General features: G+C 47.9%; 1 long non-coding RNA gene across 2 annotated transcripts in view; it reads left to right on the forward strand.

Moving 5' to 3' along the window:
• Positions 1-499: 499 nt before the first annotated feature.
• Positions 500-14977, forward strand: part of LOC116595207 — a 38128-nt gene continuing 23650 nt past the window's right edge. Inside the window, exons 1-4 of one of the 2 annotated variants that reach the window (XR_004287563.1) lie at positions 500-650; positions 6146-6295; positions 11165-11367; positions 12801-13062. This is a non-coding gene — a long non-coding RNA (uncharacterized LOC116595207). Of the gene's footprint in view, positions 651-6145; positions 6296-11164; positions 11368-12800; positions 13063-14977 lie in introns of those variants that run through there. The other variant, XR_004287564.1, reaches the window with a different exon arrangement.

A 14977-nucleotide genomic window follows, 5' to 3' on the forward strand; every position in this document is an offset into this window, starting at 1 on the left:
GAGATTCCCCTGGGCTTGGCAAGAGGATCCAGGGCGGGAGGCCGGGCCTCAGGACCCATTAGACTCACAGACTTTGTCCAGATGCTCTGAAAACTCTCTCCCAGGGTCGGGGTCCGGGGTCCGTCTTAGGATAGGCTCCCCTGTTCCCACCCTGGAAAGAGTGAGAGAGACTGGAAGGGGGCAGGAATAAACAGGAGAGGAGACTTAAACGGCTGCTTGTTGGTAACTCTCCGAGATCCCTTTACAGGCTAGGGCACCACCCCACAGCTGGGGTGCTTAGTGCCTGCGGCTGGGTCACCTATAGGCTTTCTTCCCCTGAGAATGATCTCAAACCGTGCTCGGAGCTTGGTTAGGCTAGGTGTCCCCAACCCCAGCAGCCCGCAGCCAATGGCTGACTGAGATGTAAAAGCCCCGCCCCCTCCCCAGGTGAGTCTCGGGTCAAACCGCGCTGTGCCTAGCACCTTGGTTATGACGGCAAAGGGAGCAGTTGACATGCTCCTGGGGTTTCCCTTTCCCTCGGCCCCTGCTTCCCCGTCCCAGCCCAAAGCTGGGCCTCCTCTTCTCTCTCAATTCCACTTCCTCCCCGGGTTGGGAGCAGAGAAAGGATGGCAGCCGGTCCGTTGGCTCTCTTTTGCCCCCTCGTGGATCTGGTGAGAACTATGGTGACTCCCAGATGGTTTGCCGCCACCACCCCCCACCCCGCCCCAAGCCCCCAGCCTACTTGTTTTTCCAGAAGTGGACCGCTGGGACTGAGGAGAGCTGGGATTGGGGTCAGGTAAACACTTGTAGCTGGCAAAGTTGAGGGTAGTTTTCCCAGCAAAGGCCATGGTGGGCTTATTGTGGGGAAACGCATGGTAATTTGGCTCAGAAAACCTTGAGGTTCGTGAGGACCAGGCACGGAAGGTGGGGTAAGGAGCTGGTTGATTCCGTGAGTGATTTCTGTGGCCTTGAGCCAAATATCCCCTCTTTGGATCACAAATTCTTCTTATGACAAGTGGAGAGAATCAGACCAAATCCTGTAATCTGAGGTCGTTGGTGGATTTGGTGTACTTGCAGATAAAAACAAAACAAAGCAAAAAAAAAGATTTATTTTAGAGAGAAAGAAAGAATATGAATGAGTGGGGGGAAGGGGCAGGAGAGAATCCTCAGGCAGACTCCCTGCCGAGTGCGGAGCTCCTGAGCTGGATCTCACCACCCTGAGATCATGACCTGAGCCAAAACCAAGAGTCTGAACTTCACAGACTGAGCCACAAAGGCGTCCCAATGTAATTACAGATTTGAGAGCTTTGGTGTCTCAAGCTCTACTGATTTTGTTGCTGTGAATTTCCATCATATGTTCCATCTTAGCTATGCAACTTTATGTGTGATTATCTATTTTATTTCTACTGCGTAATGCAACCTCTTCCTGCTGGTCTTCCAGTGTCCACATTGCACACGGCAACTAGAATTCTTTTACTTAACACCGTGTGGGTATGACACAAAACCCTTCAAGACTTCCCTGTTGCACCTAAACACCCAGTTACGTCCTGTGGCCCCCTCAAACCCTTCATGATCTGGAGCTTGCCTCTTTCCTCAGCCTCACCCTTACACTCTCTTCATGCTTCCTCTGGTCCCACGCCTTTCTTCAGTCCTGTCACCAGCACTTTTCCATCCCAGAATGTTTTCACTTGCTATTCCCTCTGCCTGGAAAATCCTTTTCGTGTGTGTGTGTGTGTGTGTGTGTGTCCAGCTCCTTTTCAATTCTTTACAGCTTAGTTTAACTATCATATCACAAAGCAGCTGTACCCAGTTCCCTCTATTTATTTTCCTTCATAGTAATTACCACAGTCTTACATTATCTTGTTTACATGTTATACCTTCATCCCTTACCCCTTTAAAATGAGTCTTCCCGGGCTGCCTGGGTGGCTCAGTTGGTTTAGTGTCTGCCTTTGGCTCAAGTCATGATCTCAGGGTCCTGGGATCAGCAGGGAGTCTGCTTTTCCCTTTGCCCCTCCCCCTGCTCACACTCTCCTCTTGCTCTCGCTCTCTCTTTGTCTCTCAAAGAAATAAAATCTTTAAAAATAAACAAATAAAATGAGTCTTCCCATCCCAAGGTCCTTGTAATCCCTAATGCCTAAAATAGTGCCCCCTATTCTTCTAATATCAATTAGGAATATGTTTGGCTGCAAGTAACAACAACAACATGTGACAGTGAACTTAATGAGGGTTTATTTTAACCACCTAGGAAGAAATCCAAAGGCAAGCCAATTGCTGTTATTGTTTTAGTGACCCAAAATACCACTGGCCCCCCAGGCTCTTTCCATATTTCTCCTTCATTGTCCTTAGCATGTTGATGTTTCTCCCCTCATTTGTTATAAGATGGCTACTCCAGATATAGGCGTCACATCCACATGTAAGCTGGGGAGACACGAAGAAGGTGCTAATCATGTCCCCTTCTATGGGGGCGAAAGTTTTCCTAGGACTCCCTGAGCAGATTTTCCTTCACATCTCATTACCCATAACTGGGTCGCTGGTTCTGGCTTTGAGGGAGGCTGGAAAATGGATCATATGATGCTTAATTTTATGTGTCAACTTGACTGGGCCACAGGGTGCCCAGATATTTTGGTCAAGTATTATTCCAGGTGCTTCTGTGAGGGTATTTTTGGATGAGATTGACATTAAATTGGTTGACCCAGTGGAGCACATGGCCCTCCCTAATGTAGGTTTCACTCTGTTGCAGATATGAATAGAATAGAAAGGCTGACTCTCTCCCAAGTAAGACAGCATTCTTCCTAGCTGATTTCTTTCAAACTGGGACATTGACTTTTTCCCTGCTTTCAGGTTTGAACCAGGACATCAGCTCTTCTTGGGTCTGGAGCCTGCCAGCCTTTGGATGGGAACCACACCAACACAATCCTGGTTATCAGGCCTTTGGACTTAGACTGGAACAAAACCACCAGCTCTTTTGGGTCTCTACCTTGCTGACTCACCCTGTAGCAATTGCAGCTTGCCTTCTTCCATAATCACATAAGCCAATTCCTTAAAATCAATCAATTGATCAATCAATCAATTCTATTTATTTCCACAGAGAACCCTAATATAGAATATTGTTATGATTGGTTCAAAGTGCTGTACAACAGAAATATAATGTGAGTCATTTGTGTAATTCCAAGTCTTCTAGTAGCCATGTTAAATCAAAGATGAAATCACTTGTGGTAATGTATTTTATTTAACCCAAGCTATTCAAAACTTTTACTGTGACCTAAGATCAATGTACAAATTAATAAGGAGATATTTTATAAATTAGAGAATTTTATAATTCAAAATCTGCCATGCATTTTATACTTACAACAAATCTCAATTCAGACCAGCCACATTTCAAGCGTCCAATAGCTGCCTATGGCTAAGGTCTACCATATTGGCCAATGTAGGTATAGACCATCAAGATACATTATTTGTATTCAGAATATATAGAGAACTCTTAAAACTCAACAGTAAGAAAACCAACAACTCAACAAAATATGGGGAAAGATTTGAACTGATACTTCACCAAAGAAGAGATACAGATAGCAAATAAATGCACAAAAGGATGTTCAGCATTCAACCTAGCTAGTCATTAGGGAGATGTAAATTAAACCACAATAAAAATCTTACTACACACCTACGAGAATAACTGAAATAAAGAGAAAGACCACAACAAGTGTCATTGAGGGTGAAGGTCAACTGGAACTCTCACTCAGGGCTGTTGGGAATGAAAGTGGTACAACCACTTTGAAAAAGAGCTTGGTATTCCTTAAAAAGTTAGACATACACCTATGATACGACCAAGCCATTTCCTTCCTGTGTATTTACCCAAGAGAAAGAAAATGTTCATACAAAGACCTGTACGTGAATGTTCATAGCAGCTTTGTTTGTTTGTGAACAACCCAAATGTTCATCAACAGATGATTGGGTGAACAAATCATGGCATATAAGGGAACACTGCCCAGGAATAAAAGTAAACTATTGATACCTGCAACAACATAGATGAAACTCAAAATAATTATGAAAGAAGTCATATTAAGAAGGTCATGGTAACTGGGTTCCAAGGTGGCAGGGCTACATTAGGTGAAGAAGGAGGTGAAGCATGTGTTTTGAAGGAATAGCCTTGGGTCTGTGCCATTTTGGGACCATGGCGTCTTTTTCTTTTAAGGCTCATAGGCTTCAGTGGAGCCATCTGCTTTTTAGAAGTGTGAACCTCAGCAGGCCACAGGATGACTGCTCTCTGCCATATGAGGGCATCAGTCACATACCCAGTGTTCACACAGTAAGGGTCATTCCTCTGAGCCTGGCATCGGTCATGGCTTATGCTGAAATTGACATACGGTGCAATGAGACATACAGGTAGGTCCAGGCCAAGATACATGACCCAAGGCCACATTAAGGAGGGCCTCAATCCCATACTCTTGTTCCTAAATGCCAACTATTGAAAATTCCAGTGTTGGCTGGAAAAATCTATTATTGATGATCTATTACTGATGCTTCAGTAGGACTCAGCATAGGCAGCACAAACCAGCACAGCTCATAACACAAGCACGAGCAGAACCAGTTAATAAGCCAAAGCAAGAGAAGAGAGACCTCCAGTGGTTTTGGTCATCACCTAAATATCCACTTGGCACGCCCGTTGTTGGGGTCCATCCTGCCTCTCTGGGGAGACAACATGTGTCGAACTGTTGCAGGGTGGTGTGTCATGATGACCACAACTGGCTTTGAAAAGCTGTATCCTTTTCAGTGGGGAGCCACTGAGGGCTTTAGACAGAATAGGGACAACATTGATTTGGGTCAGAGAAAAATCCCTGGGGTGAAGAGGGATGGTATGCTGCAATGGGGAAGAAGGGTTGGAAGTGGGAGGAGCGTGGCAAGATGTGTTTTAGGTGACCATATTAACAGTCCAATGAGAGTTGCAAAAATGTTCACTCTGTAGTTGGGGGAGGGCATGAGGGCAGGTAAGCAGAGTGCCTAGTGGCTTGGAAAGAAAAGGACATGGCTGGGAGGGCTCCGGTAGTTGTTGGCACATTCATTAACCTTGGCGTGCCTCAGTTTCTCTATCTGTACAATGAAAATGCATTAGTCTGCAAGGACCACCATAACTCACTATCACAAGCTGGTTGGCTTGGACAACAGAAATTTGTTTTCTCACAGTTCCGGGTCCAAGATCAAGGTTTGGCAGGTCTGATTTCTTCCCAGGCCTCTGCTTCTAGATGATCCTCCCTCCACCTGGGACTATTCTAATTTCCTCCTCTTATAAAGACAGTGGTTACATTGGCTTCAGGCCCACCCAAATGACCTCGTTTGAACTTAGTTACGTCTTTAAAGACATATCTCCAAATGCAGCCACACTCTGAGGTTTTGGCAGTTAGGACATCAAATATCAATTCTGGAGGGGAGGTAGGCTGCAACTCTGCTCATACAGGAGGCTAATGAGAGAATTTACTTCACAGATTTGTGAGGATTAATTGAATTAGGATGTGTAAAATGCTTAGAACAGTGATAAAAAATATTTTTCTGTCATTAAAGAGGACATAGGAAAACGAGGCAGCCATTTCACAGATGTCTCCAAACTCCTGCCTCCTCCAGGAGTGGGATCCTTTGAATCCTAGCTGTTCTCTGAGCCCAGTACTCTCAGAAGCCCTCTTCACTTGCTTCCGGTGTCTCCCATCTGAGACATCTGAGGTCACAGTTTTTCTTTCTTCTTTTTAAAAAATTTATTTATTACACACACACACACACACACCCCACAAGCATGGTGGAGGGTCAGAGGGAAAGGAAGAGGCAAACTCCCCACTGAGCAGGGAGCCCTAGGCAGTGCTCTATCCCAGGACCCTGAGATCATGACCTGAGCCGAAGGCAAACGCTCAATCAATTGAGCCACCCAGGCGCCCCCAAGGTCAACAGTTCTTTTTTTTTTTTTTTTAAGATTTTATTTATCCATTGACAGAGAAAGAAGGCATAAGCAGGGGGAGTGGCAGGCAGAGAGAGAAGCAGGCTCCCCGCTGAGCAGGGAGCCCGATGCCCCGAGGATCATGACCTGAGCCAAAGGCAGACACTTAACGACTGAGCCACCCAGGCATCCCAAGGTCACGGTTCTTAAAGGTCAGGATCCTCTTTAATCCCCTTCTCCTCACAGGACAGCTTGACCAGAGGGTGCCTTGAAAATAGCGAAGCCTGTGGTTCTCAAAGCGTGGTCTCTAGACCATGAGCATCACCGGGGAACTTGCTGGAAGGCAAAGGAAGCAATTCTGTGGGACTATCACCTGGGGGCAGCACAGGACCACTGGTAAGCATGGGCTAGGCCAAGTGCCCACAAATGCAAAAACCTTTCATGGCCTTTTCTGCCTCCAGTCTGGCCCCAAATCCCTCTGCTCTCCCCACAGTGCTGGAAGAACCTCTTGAGAGCCCCTAACCCGACTGTGTTACTGGTTCAGAAATCTTCAGCGGCTCCCTAGGGCAAGAAAGTCTGTCTCCTCCCTCTTGCATCTTCCATGTTGCCCCGTGCTCTTTGTACATTCCCTGGACTCAAACTGACCTGGGTTTGAATTTCAGCTCTGCCATTTTGGGTGTGATCCGGGCAACACAACATCATTCTGAGCTTTGGTTTCCTTGTCCCTGAAGTGGGGGCAATTAATAAGAGCTTTTCTTATGGGTTATTAGAAGAGAGAGCTGGTTGATAAAGGGCTTTTAGCCCAGGGTCTCGCAGACTGTGTACTCCGTGCCCAGCAACCCCGCTTCCCTTTCTGCACTGCAGTCAGGGTGCCGAGGCCCACACCCTTGCCAGGGCCAGAGGGTGCTGTTGAGCTCCACCCATCTCCCCAAGGTCATGACTTCCAGCAGTCGGCTCCTCCCTCTCTTTGCCAGGGGCTTCCTCTGGCTGCTGCTACCCTGTGTGCGTCAAACTCTGTGCGATGAGGATAATACTTGTGTCTATTTCATGGCACTTCTGGAAGGGCCTGGTTATTGCCCCATGGAGAAGGGGGTCCTCAGATTTCTGCCGTCAGGGTGTAGACCTAGCGCTCTCCCTTCTCTAGCCCATCTCTGTGACTCCCCGTACATACAGGAATGGCCTTGTCAGAATATCCGAGGATGAGGGATAAAGGAGATTCAAAGGGGCTTGGAGCTCTGGTGGCTTCCTGCCCCCCACTCCTGACCTCCTGCCCTTGGGCCACACGGGCTGGCTCAGGCTCCTCCTCCCAACCCACCCCCGCCCCGCCCCGCCCCAGACATCTAAGATACCCCTGTTGATGTCATAGGGTGTAAGAGGACACCAGGCACCAGGGACTGCCAGATGACCCTGGCACCTTGGCCAGGGCAGCTGGTGCTCTCAGAACCTGGACTGTCTTGGGCTGAGGACCTTGAAGTGATGTGGCCCTTCCGCCTGCAGCCTGCCAGGGCTGGGGGCACAGGCCTTGTCCGATAGTCAGTGTCACCAGAACTCCACAGTCCTCTATGGCTGTCTCCTGGGGATGGTTTGCCCTTGATCTCCCCGTTCTGTGGGGTCTGCTCCTGCCCCCGGAAGCAGTAGACTTTCCTCTGCATGGCTGGATGTAAGGGACCCCAAAGTCACGCTCCTCACCCCACAGCTGAATTCTCTCCCCCAACCCTGGCAATCCGTGCTGTCTCTGCAGGAGGTCTGGGGCGGGGCGCATCGCCCTCTTCCAGGTAGGCTTTGCAAAAGTTAGCAAACTGTAGCCAGGATCAGCTACGCAATCTGGGGCACTCTGCGCAACACGAAAATGCAGGTTATGAGGGTTAGGAAATGCAGGTTATGAAATTATACAGAATTGCCAGACAATGACAAGGCAGAAGTAAGCCACGTGTAGGGCCCTGCGTGGAGGCCCCGGTGGCACTTGCCTACAGCCCGGCTCTGACTGTGATCCTTCTGTCAGCACGCTCAAGTTAGTCAGAACTTCTCTTGCACTAAGGTGTGGCCCTGGAGCTGCTCAGAGAGGATACAAGAACATGGAGTCAAAATGTACCCCTTCCCCAGCTCAGAACATCTGTTGTCCCGATATCCAAGTATCCAAGAGATACTTGGAGCCAGTGTTCTCTGGGCAGGTGGCCTTTCTCACTGGTCCCTTGCCCCTGCTTCAGGGTCCTAGAGTTCTGACAGCCTGAGGGGCAGTTTCTGCCTCCCACCCAGTGGGTCCCAGCCCCGCCTACAGGGGCTGCTGTGTAGATTGTGTCTGCTCTGGGGTATGGGGAGGATCCGTTGAGGCCCCTTTCCTTTTCCGTGGGCAATCATCAGACCCTTGGGTTTAGGTTTCAGCAGCCCCTGGAGAGCCTCCAGATGTATTCCTTGCACTCAGGGGTGCTCCCAGCTCTCTCTGGGCCCACCCTCCCAGCTTCTCCTCCTAGCTCTGTGCCCCAGGACCCTGGGCTGCATGATTGCCCCAGTGGGCTGCAGGCATTCTGGCTTCCCCTTGGAGTGGAACCAATGGGAGCAGTAGCAGGAAATTGAAGGGAAGGGGGAATGAAAGGGGTGGGGCACTTATTCCACCAGCTCCCTTCCAGAACCTCCTATCCTGGCTGGCTCCCTGTCCCAGGTTCCAGCTTCTAGTGAGCAGCTTCCTCCACAGAGCCATCCCTGCCTTTAGGGTCTGACTCTCCTAGCTGATAGCCCTCTGCCCTTGGCTGGCCAGGCCCTGGGCTCATCATAGAGTCCAGTTGTCACGACTGTTACCTCCCACATTCTGCCTCCCCCACCCCCAGATGTCCTGATACTCCACCCAAGGCTCTCTGTAAATACTCCCTTTATCAAACTCTCCCAGGATTTTCCTGAATTGAATTTGCATCTATTTCCTTCTGGGATCCTGACTGGTATAAGAATCTTTGTTCTCTGTTGTACTCCCAAATCTGACTTTGTAGCTCCCAGTCCCTTGGGACAGCTAGGTCAGGAGGTTAGTATCCAGGAACTCCAGTCAGGGCCCAGTGTCTGGCTTCTTGCAGAAGTCGGACCCTCCCTCATATTTAAACTGGGAAACAGGGACCTAGATGTTGTGTCTTTTCCTTTCAGCTTCAGGGCCTGATGGAGGCAAGCTGGTTTCCTCAGTCAGCACCTCAGCCCCAGAGAGATCCCCTTTGATCAGGTGACTAGGTAATCAGATAAGCGGAGAATCAGATAACTAGGCAACCAGGTGAGTAGACAGCAAGGCAGATAGACCTGTGGACAGCACTTGCTGAAGAGCTCTTCCTTTTCTAGTATTCTCGTCCCATCTGCTCCTCTTCCTGTTAGTCCCCTAGGTCTAACAGATATAATTTTACCATTGACCTAAACCAATCAGCCAATCAGTCTTAATCAAAGCTGATCCCAGGACCTTTCTTACCAAGAAGAGATTCTTTCTTGCTGGAACCTGCTGAGGGATAATGAGGTCTGGACCTCCTGACCTTAAATCCAGGACAGAGGTCAACCAGGAAGACAGTAGGGCTGAGAAGCAGATATTGAGCCCCATTCCTGAAGCTGGTTACCCTAGAAACTTTCAATTATATGAACAAAGAGGATTCCCTTTTTGCTTAAAGTCAGTTTATGTGGAGTGTAATAATAAGAAATACACGTATTTCGTGTTTGTCTCCATTCTTGGCACAGAGTATCTCGAAACCCTTCGAATTTCTTAGGTGATAGGAGTGTCTTTTGTTATTTGTAATGAGTCCTACTGATCATACTTGCGTGTATGCTAATGAGGTGATTTGGGGGGCTGGTCCCTATATAGCCTCTGGATGGGCTTCCCAAACTCCATTCATCTGGTTGCTAATCTGTATCTCTTCTATTAACCTGGTAATGAAAGTATAAATAAATATTTCCCTGAATCTGTGAGGCACCCTAGCAAATTACTGGAGCTGAGGAGGGGGTGTGGGGAGCCCTGATTTATAGCTGGTCAGTCTGAAGTAGGGGTGGCCTGGACTTGTGATTGGCCCTTGAGGTGAGGAGCAGTCTATTTGCCCCTAGCTTTATTGGGATGTAATTGACATATAACATTGTTTAAGTGGTATACATTGTGTTCATTTGATACACTTATATACAGCAAAATGATTATCACCCTAGTTGGTTTCTACTGCCATCTTGCTACAGAATTACCTTTTTTTTTTTGGTGATCAGGACTTTTAAGGTTTACTTTCTTAGCTCCATAAGTGAGATCATACAGTATTTGCTTTTGTAGGGCTTATTTCACTTAGCGTGATGTCCTCAAGTTTCAACCAAGTTGTTGCAAATGGCAGAATTTCCTTCTTTCTCATGAGCTGAGCAGTATTCCATTTTACACACACACACACACACACACACACACATCCCACATCTTCCTTATCCATTCACCTGTTAACAGACACTCCTGTTCTTTCCATATCTTGGCTATTGTGAATCATAGTGAAGTCAGGGGTGCAGATAATCTCTTGGAGATCCTATTTGCATTTTGTTTGGATACTTCCCCAGAAGTGGCCTTGCTGGATCAGGTGATAGTTCCCTTTTAATATTTTTATTAATTAAATGTTTTATTAATTTAATTTGTATATTAAAATTATTTATAAATAATTAAATATAATTATTATGAATATTTATATATATCATGTATAAATATAAATGATTTAGAAATAAAAGTTATTTATACATAATTAAGTAGAATTATTTATAAATAATTAAATATAAATAAAATAAGATTTAATTTATAAATTAAAATTATAAATACAAAATGATAAAATAATAAATTAATAAATTATTAATTTTGTGTTGATAAAAATGAAATTTTAATAATTAACATTGTGAATTGGGTACTAGTTTTTACCTGTGGGGTCTGAGGCTACCCCTAGGTAGATAGGATCAGAATGGAGTTAAATTTTAGGACAACCCAGTTGGAGGCCACTGGAGAAATTAATTGCATTGCCCTGGGGGCAACCCCATGCATCTGGTTTGTGAAGTGTTTTGTGTGAGAATGTCCAGAGGGCTTCCCAGACCCTGCAAAGGCTAAGAGCACTGGCTGGGGTGGGGGATCCATAGATGCTTTGCTTCACTGGCCTGCCATTGAGTGTGAGAGGGATCAGGAGAGAACGGCCCACACAACAGGCCTCTCTTTGCTTGTGAGAGTCACTTGGGAGGCCTGGGATCAAACCTGAGTTTCCTTCTTGTGAGCTGGGTCCATGGATATGTCCCTTCTGCTCTCAGGTCCTGGCTTCTCATGGGTAGCTGTGGGAAGAACTTCTTGGCCTGCTTTGCCGCTGAAGGAGAGCACCATTCCCTGGGGGCCATTGGTGGGATGTGAAGGCCCGGAAGCGGCTCTCAGAGCCCGAGTCCTCGTGGCTTTCAGGAGAGAAGCCAGGGCTCCCTGTCCCTATTCTTCATTCAGAAAGCTCAGGCTCCCAGCCAGGGTAAGAGCCTCCTGCTGTGGCATCTAAGCCTTCTCCACTGGGGACCTCTCCCGCCTTCTCTTTGTGCTTTCCTCAAACCCTGCCCGGAACTGGTGTAGCACAGGGAGCTGAGCACATGTTAATGCCATTTTATCAGGAAAGCCCATCTGTTCTCACAACTCAGACTTTAAGGGCTTGGGATCGCTTGTCCCGAATGCTTAGAGCTGTGCTTCTCAAAGAATGGACTTCAGACCGGAAGGGAACTTGTTAAAATGCACATTCTCAGGCCCCACACCAGGCCTGGGTGGGGGGCAGCAATGTGTGTTTGCAGGAGACCCCCCCCCCAGCCCCGCCCCGTCCCCTGCCCCCAGAATGCTTGCTCAAGTGTGAGAAGCTCTTGGAGCTGCAGTGAAAACAGCATGCAGCCATTGCTGGTCCCCAAGGGGTAGGAGGGAAGGATCTGGTACCTGCTTAGATCTCTTGGATGTGCAGGTAACCCATCGCCTCCCCTGCCCCCCACCAGTGGGCCGCAGCCAAGGTCTGATGGTTGAGATGTCACAGCCTGACCCTTTATCTCAAGGTGGGACATATTGGTGGGAATTACTCTCCAGATCCCCTCTGCGAATTGGGTCAAGGCTTTAATGGTTAGACTTTAATCGCACCAAGTTGCTACTTATCCCAAATGCCTAGAGCTGTCATTGGTGCAACAGGTATGAGTGACCCCGTGACACTCTGATGTAGAAAGAAAATGTCTGTTGACTTGCTTTGGAAAAATAAAAATAAACTTGGCTCCAAGGCCTTGCCTACCAAGATGACTATGCTGGGTTCCTGTCCCCTGCAAGCTGGTTCCAAGTCAGTCAGGAGGGCCTTCTGCAGTCCTAGGAGCTGCCCTCCCCCACCCCCCTACCCACATCTCAAGTGCTGCTGAGCACCACTGCAGGGAGGGGGGCCATTTTCCTCCTGGTCTCAAAGACTCAGCTTGATAGCAAAGAATCTGTCCTCAGTCAAGACATCACAGGGACATGTTTCCCAGGGAAATTAAAAACAACAACAACAACAACAAAAATGGCGATTATTCTCTTCCCCCACTGCCCTTCCTGAGAGGAGAGAGAAGAAAATGTTTACTTGCTGTCTTCAATGAGGGAAAACTAAACCAAACCAAACCAAACCAAAGGCAGGGCATGAATTAGCTTCCCCAGAGGGTATCAGAGCAGAAGGCGTGCGTGCATGTGTGCGAGTGTGCATGCAGAGGTGCGTGTGTATGTGTGTGTGTGCAGGGATGTGTTTGCAGGTGTGTACTTAGAGGTGCCTTTACATGCTTGAGCCTGGGGCTCGGGTTCCATTACAGAAAGATAGTAACCAAGGCCAGAAGTCCCATCACGGCCCATCACCCACTCTACTAAACCCCCAGAAGGTGTCAGTCATGCCCTCCGTGTCGTGTTGTTTCTGCCCAGGGCCTCCCGACTGCTGACTGCTACCGCTCTCACCTGCTACCCTGTAGGAGCCCCCTGGGAGCATGGCAGCTGTTGCTGGACAGGACAGTGCGATGACCTGTCTGGGCTCCAGCATCTCTCTGCTTTGGGACGGCAGGGGTCTAGCATCCTGAGTTGGGAGTAAAACCAGCAAAACCTGGGTTATTTTCACCCTAAACATATCCAGAGGCCTGGGGGTGACAGAGAAAAGGAATTTAGTTGAACAAAAATAAAAAAGATCAGACAGAAATATAGGAAAACATTTAGAGTCTCTTTTTCCCTGGGATCGGGGCTTCTGGGTGCTGTCTAGTCATGGCTTTGCTTTTATTTGCATTTAGACTTTCTAAAACCAGGATGAATTATGTGTACAATTAAAAATGAAACCACAAAATAATGACAAACACCCCCACCTCCCTTTCTTGAGTGCCAGCTTCCTTTCCTACCCCCCCATTATCAGAGGAAAGCTTTTACTTCCTCAACTTGGTCTTACGCAAACCTCTCCGTACACAGAAAGAAATGGGAAGACTAGTATAGCAAACACCCATCCAGTGTGCAATATACCCCTCCACCTAAGTTCAAAAGTGCTAATTTTTTAAAATCTTTGCTTTATTTGTATGTAGATACGTTTTTCTGAAACATTTGTAAGTAAATTGTGATGTGATTCAAATCTGAACACATCTGAATACATCATCTACATTTCAAGATTCCAAAGACTCTAGGCACCAGTTTCATGTGGAATGTCCCACAGTCTGGTTCAGTGACTGTCACCCTCCATCCTCAGCCTATTTGGCTCCACAGGATGTTTCTCTGGACTGCTTCCCCTGTCCAGATTGGCTGCAGATTCAGGGTCTATTGGAAGCCCCACCTCCTCCACAAAGCCTTCCCTGGAGTTACCAAATAGACCCTGTTCTGTTATTGAGCTCTTCGTCCAACATTTCATGAGTAGAACAGTTCAACCCGAGACCCAGTCCTGTTCTCTGGGAGCCTGCGGTCCCAAGCGAAGGGCAGGTAATAGGCAATTAGGCAGTGGGTGCTGTGGGACGCTCTAGGACTTGGTGCTGGGGGAGGAGTCCAGGGAGGGGAGCCTCCCAGAGGCTGGGAGTGGTCAGAGAGGGTATTTCAGAGAGATGGAGGGCATCCAAGCTGAGCCCTGAAAGATCCATGGGGAGGATGGGGAGCCAGGGACAGGTCAGGATAGGCAGAAGTTGTCTTGGTTAGATGCTCACATTAGAAAAATTTCTCTGCCCACCTAGTCAAAAATACTGTTTGAATACACGAGCCACAGAAGAGAGAATGGGTTGGAGAAGGACAGAACCGGAAGTATTACAGTCATCCAGGGGTTAGTCGAAGAGTGGACCTGAGTAGATGGATATGAGGGTGTTGGAGAGGTCCACGCGGCAGGGGCTGGGTTTGAGTAGATGTGGGAGGGTGAGCAGGGAGATAAGTCAAACTGGATAAAGCATCCACACTTCTGGCTTGAGCAGCTGCACCGATATTATGCCTTTGATGAGTCAGGTAATTTAAAAAAAGAAATAGGATTTTATGGGTGGGTGGGTGGGGAAATGAGCTTCCTTTCGCGTGTGTTTTTTTTGAAGTTCCTGAGGCTCATCCAAGCGGAGACATCTGATAGTCGGGAGTTTATATGAAAGGTCAGGGGACTCATCTAGACGGCGGGTACAGATTTGTTGGGCTCCAGCAAATGCATGGCTAGTGAAGCATGCTTAGGAAGAAGTGGGCTGAGCCCTGCACTCAGAGGAACTGCCACATTTAAGAGTTAGAAGGAAGGGACTGAAAAGGAGTGGCCAGAAAGGTAAAGAGGAAAGCCAGACCCTGGTGCCAAGGAACCCAAGAGGGCTGCCAAGGAAGGAGGAAGTGGCTAGTGGGTCGGATGATCCTGAAAGGGTAAGTCAGACGAGGATGTGCAAAGGTCCTCTGAGGATGTTATCAATGAAGAATAGTTTCCACCAAGCAATAGGGGCAGAAGTAAGAGCTCTAGGGGCTGGAGTGCTAAGGACAATCAAGGCAGGGAGATGCCTTAATTAAGGCAGGGAAATGTAGGGTTTGCTCCTTGAGTGATAGGGAGGAGTTGAGAGTGGGGCTGGATGGGTAGAGAGGAAGGGCTAGAGATCCCTTGAAAGGGGTCTTCTGTTCTCCACTGT

The sequence above is a fragment of the Mustela erminea genome, chromosome 7 (assembly GCF_009829155.1).
Source record: "Mustela erminea isolate mMusErm1 chromosome 7, mMusErm1.Pri, whole genome shotgun sequence".
Lineage (NCBI taxonomy): Eukaryota > Metazoa > Chordata > Mammalia > Carnivora > Mustelidae > Mustela > Mustela erminea.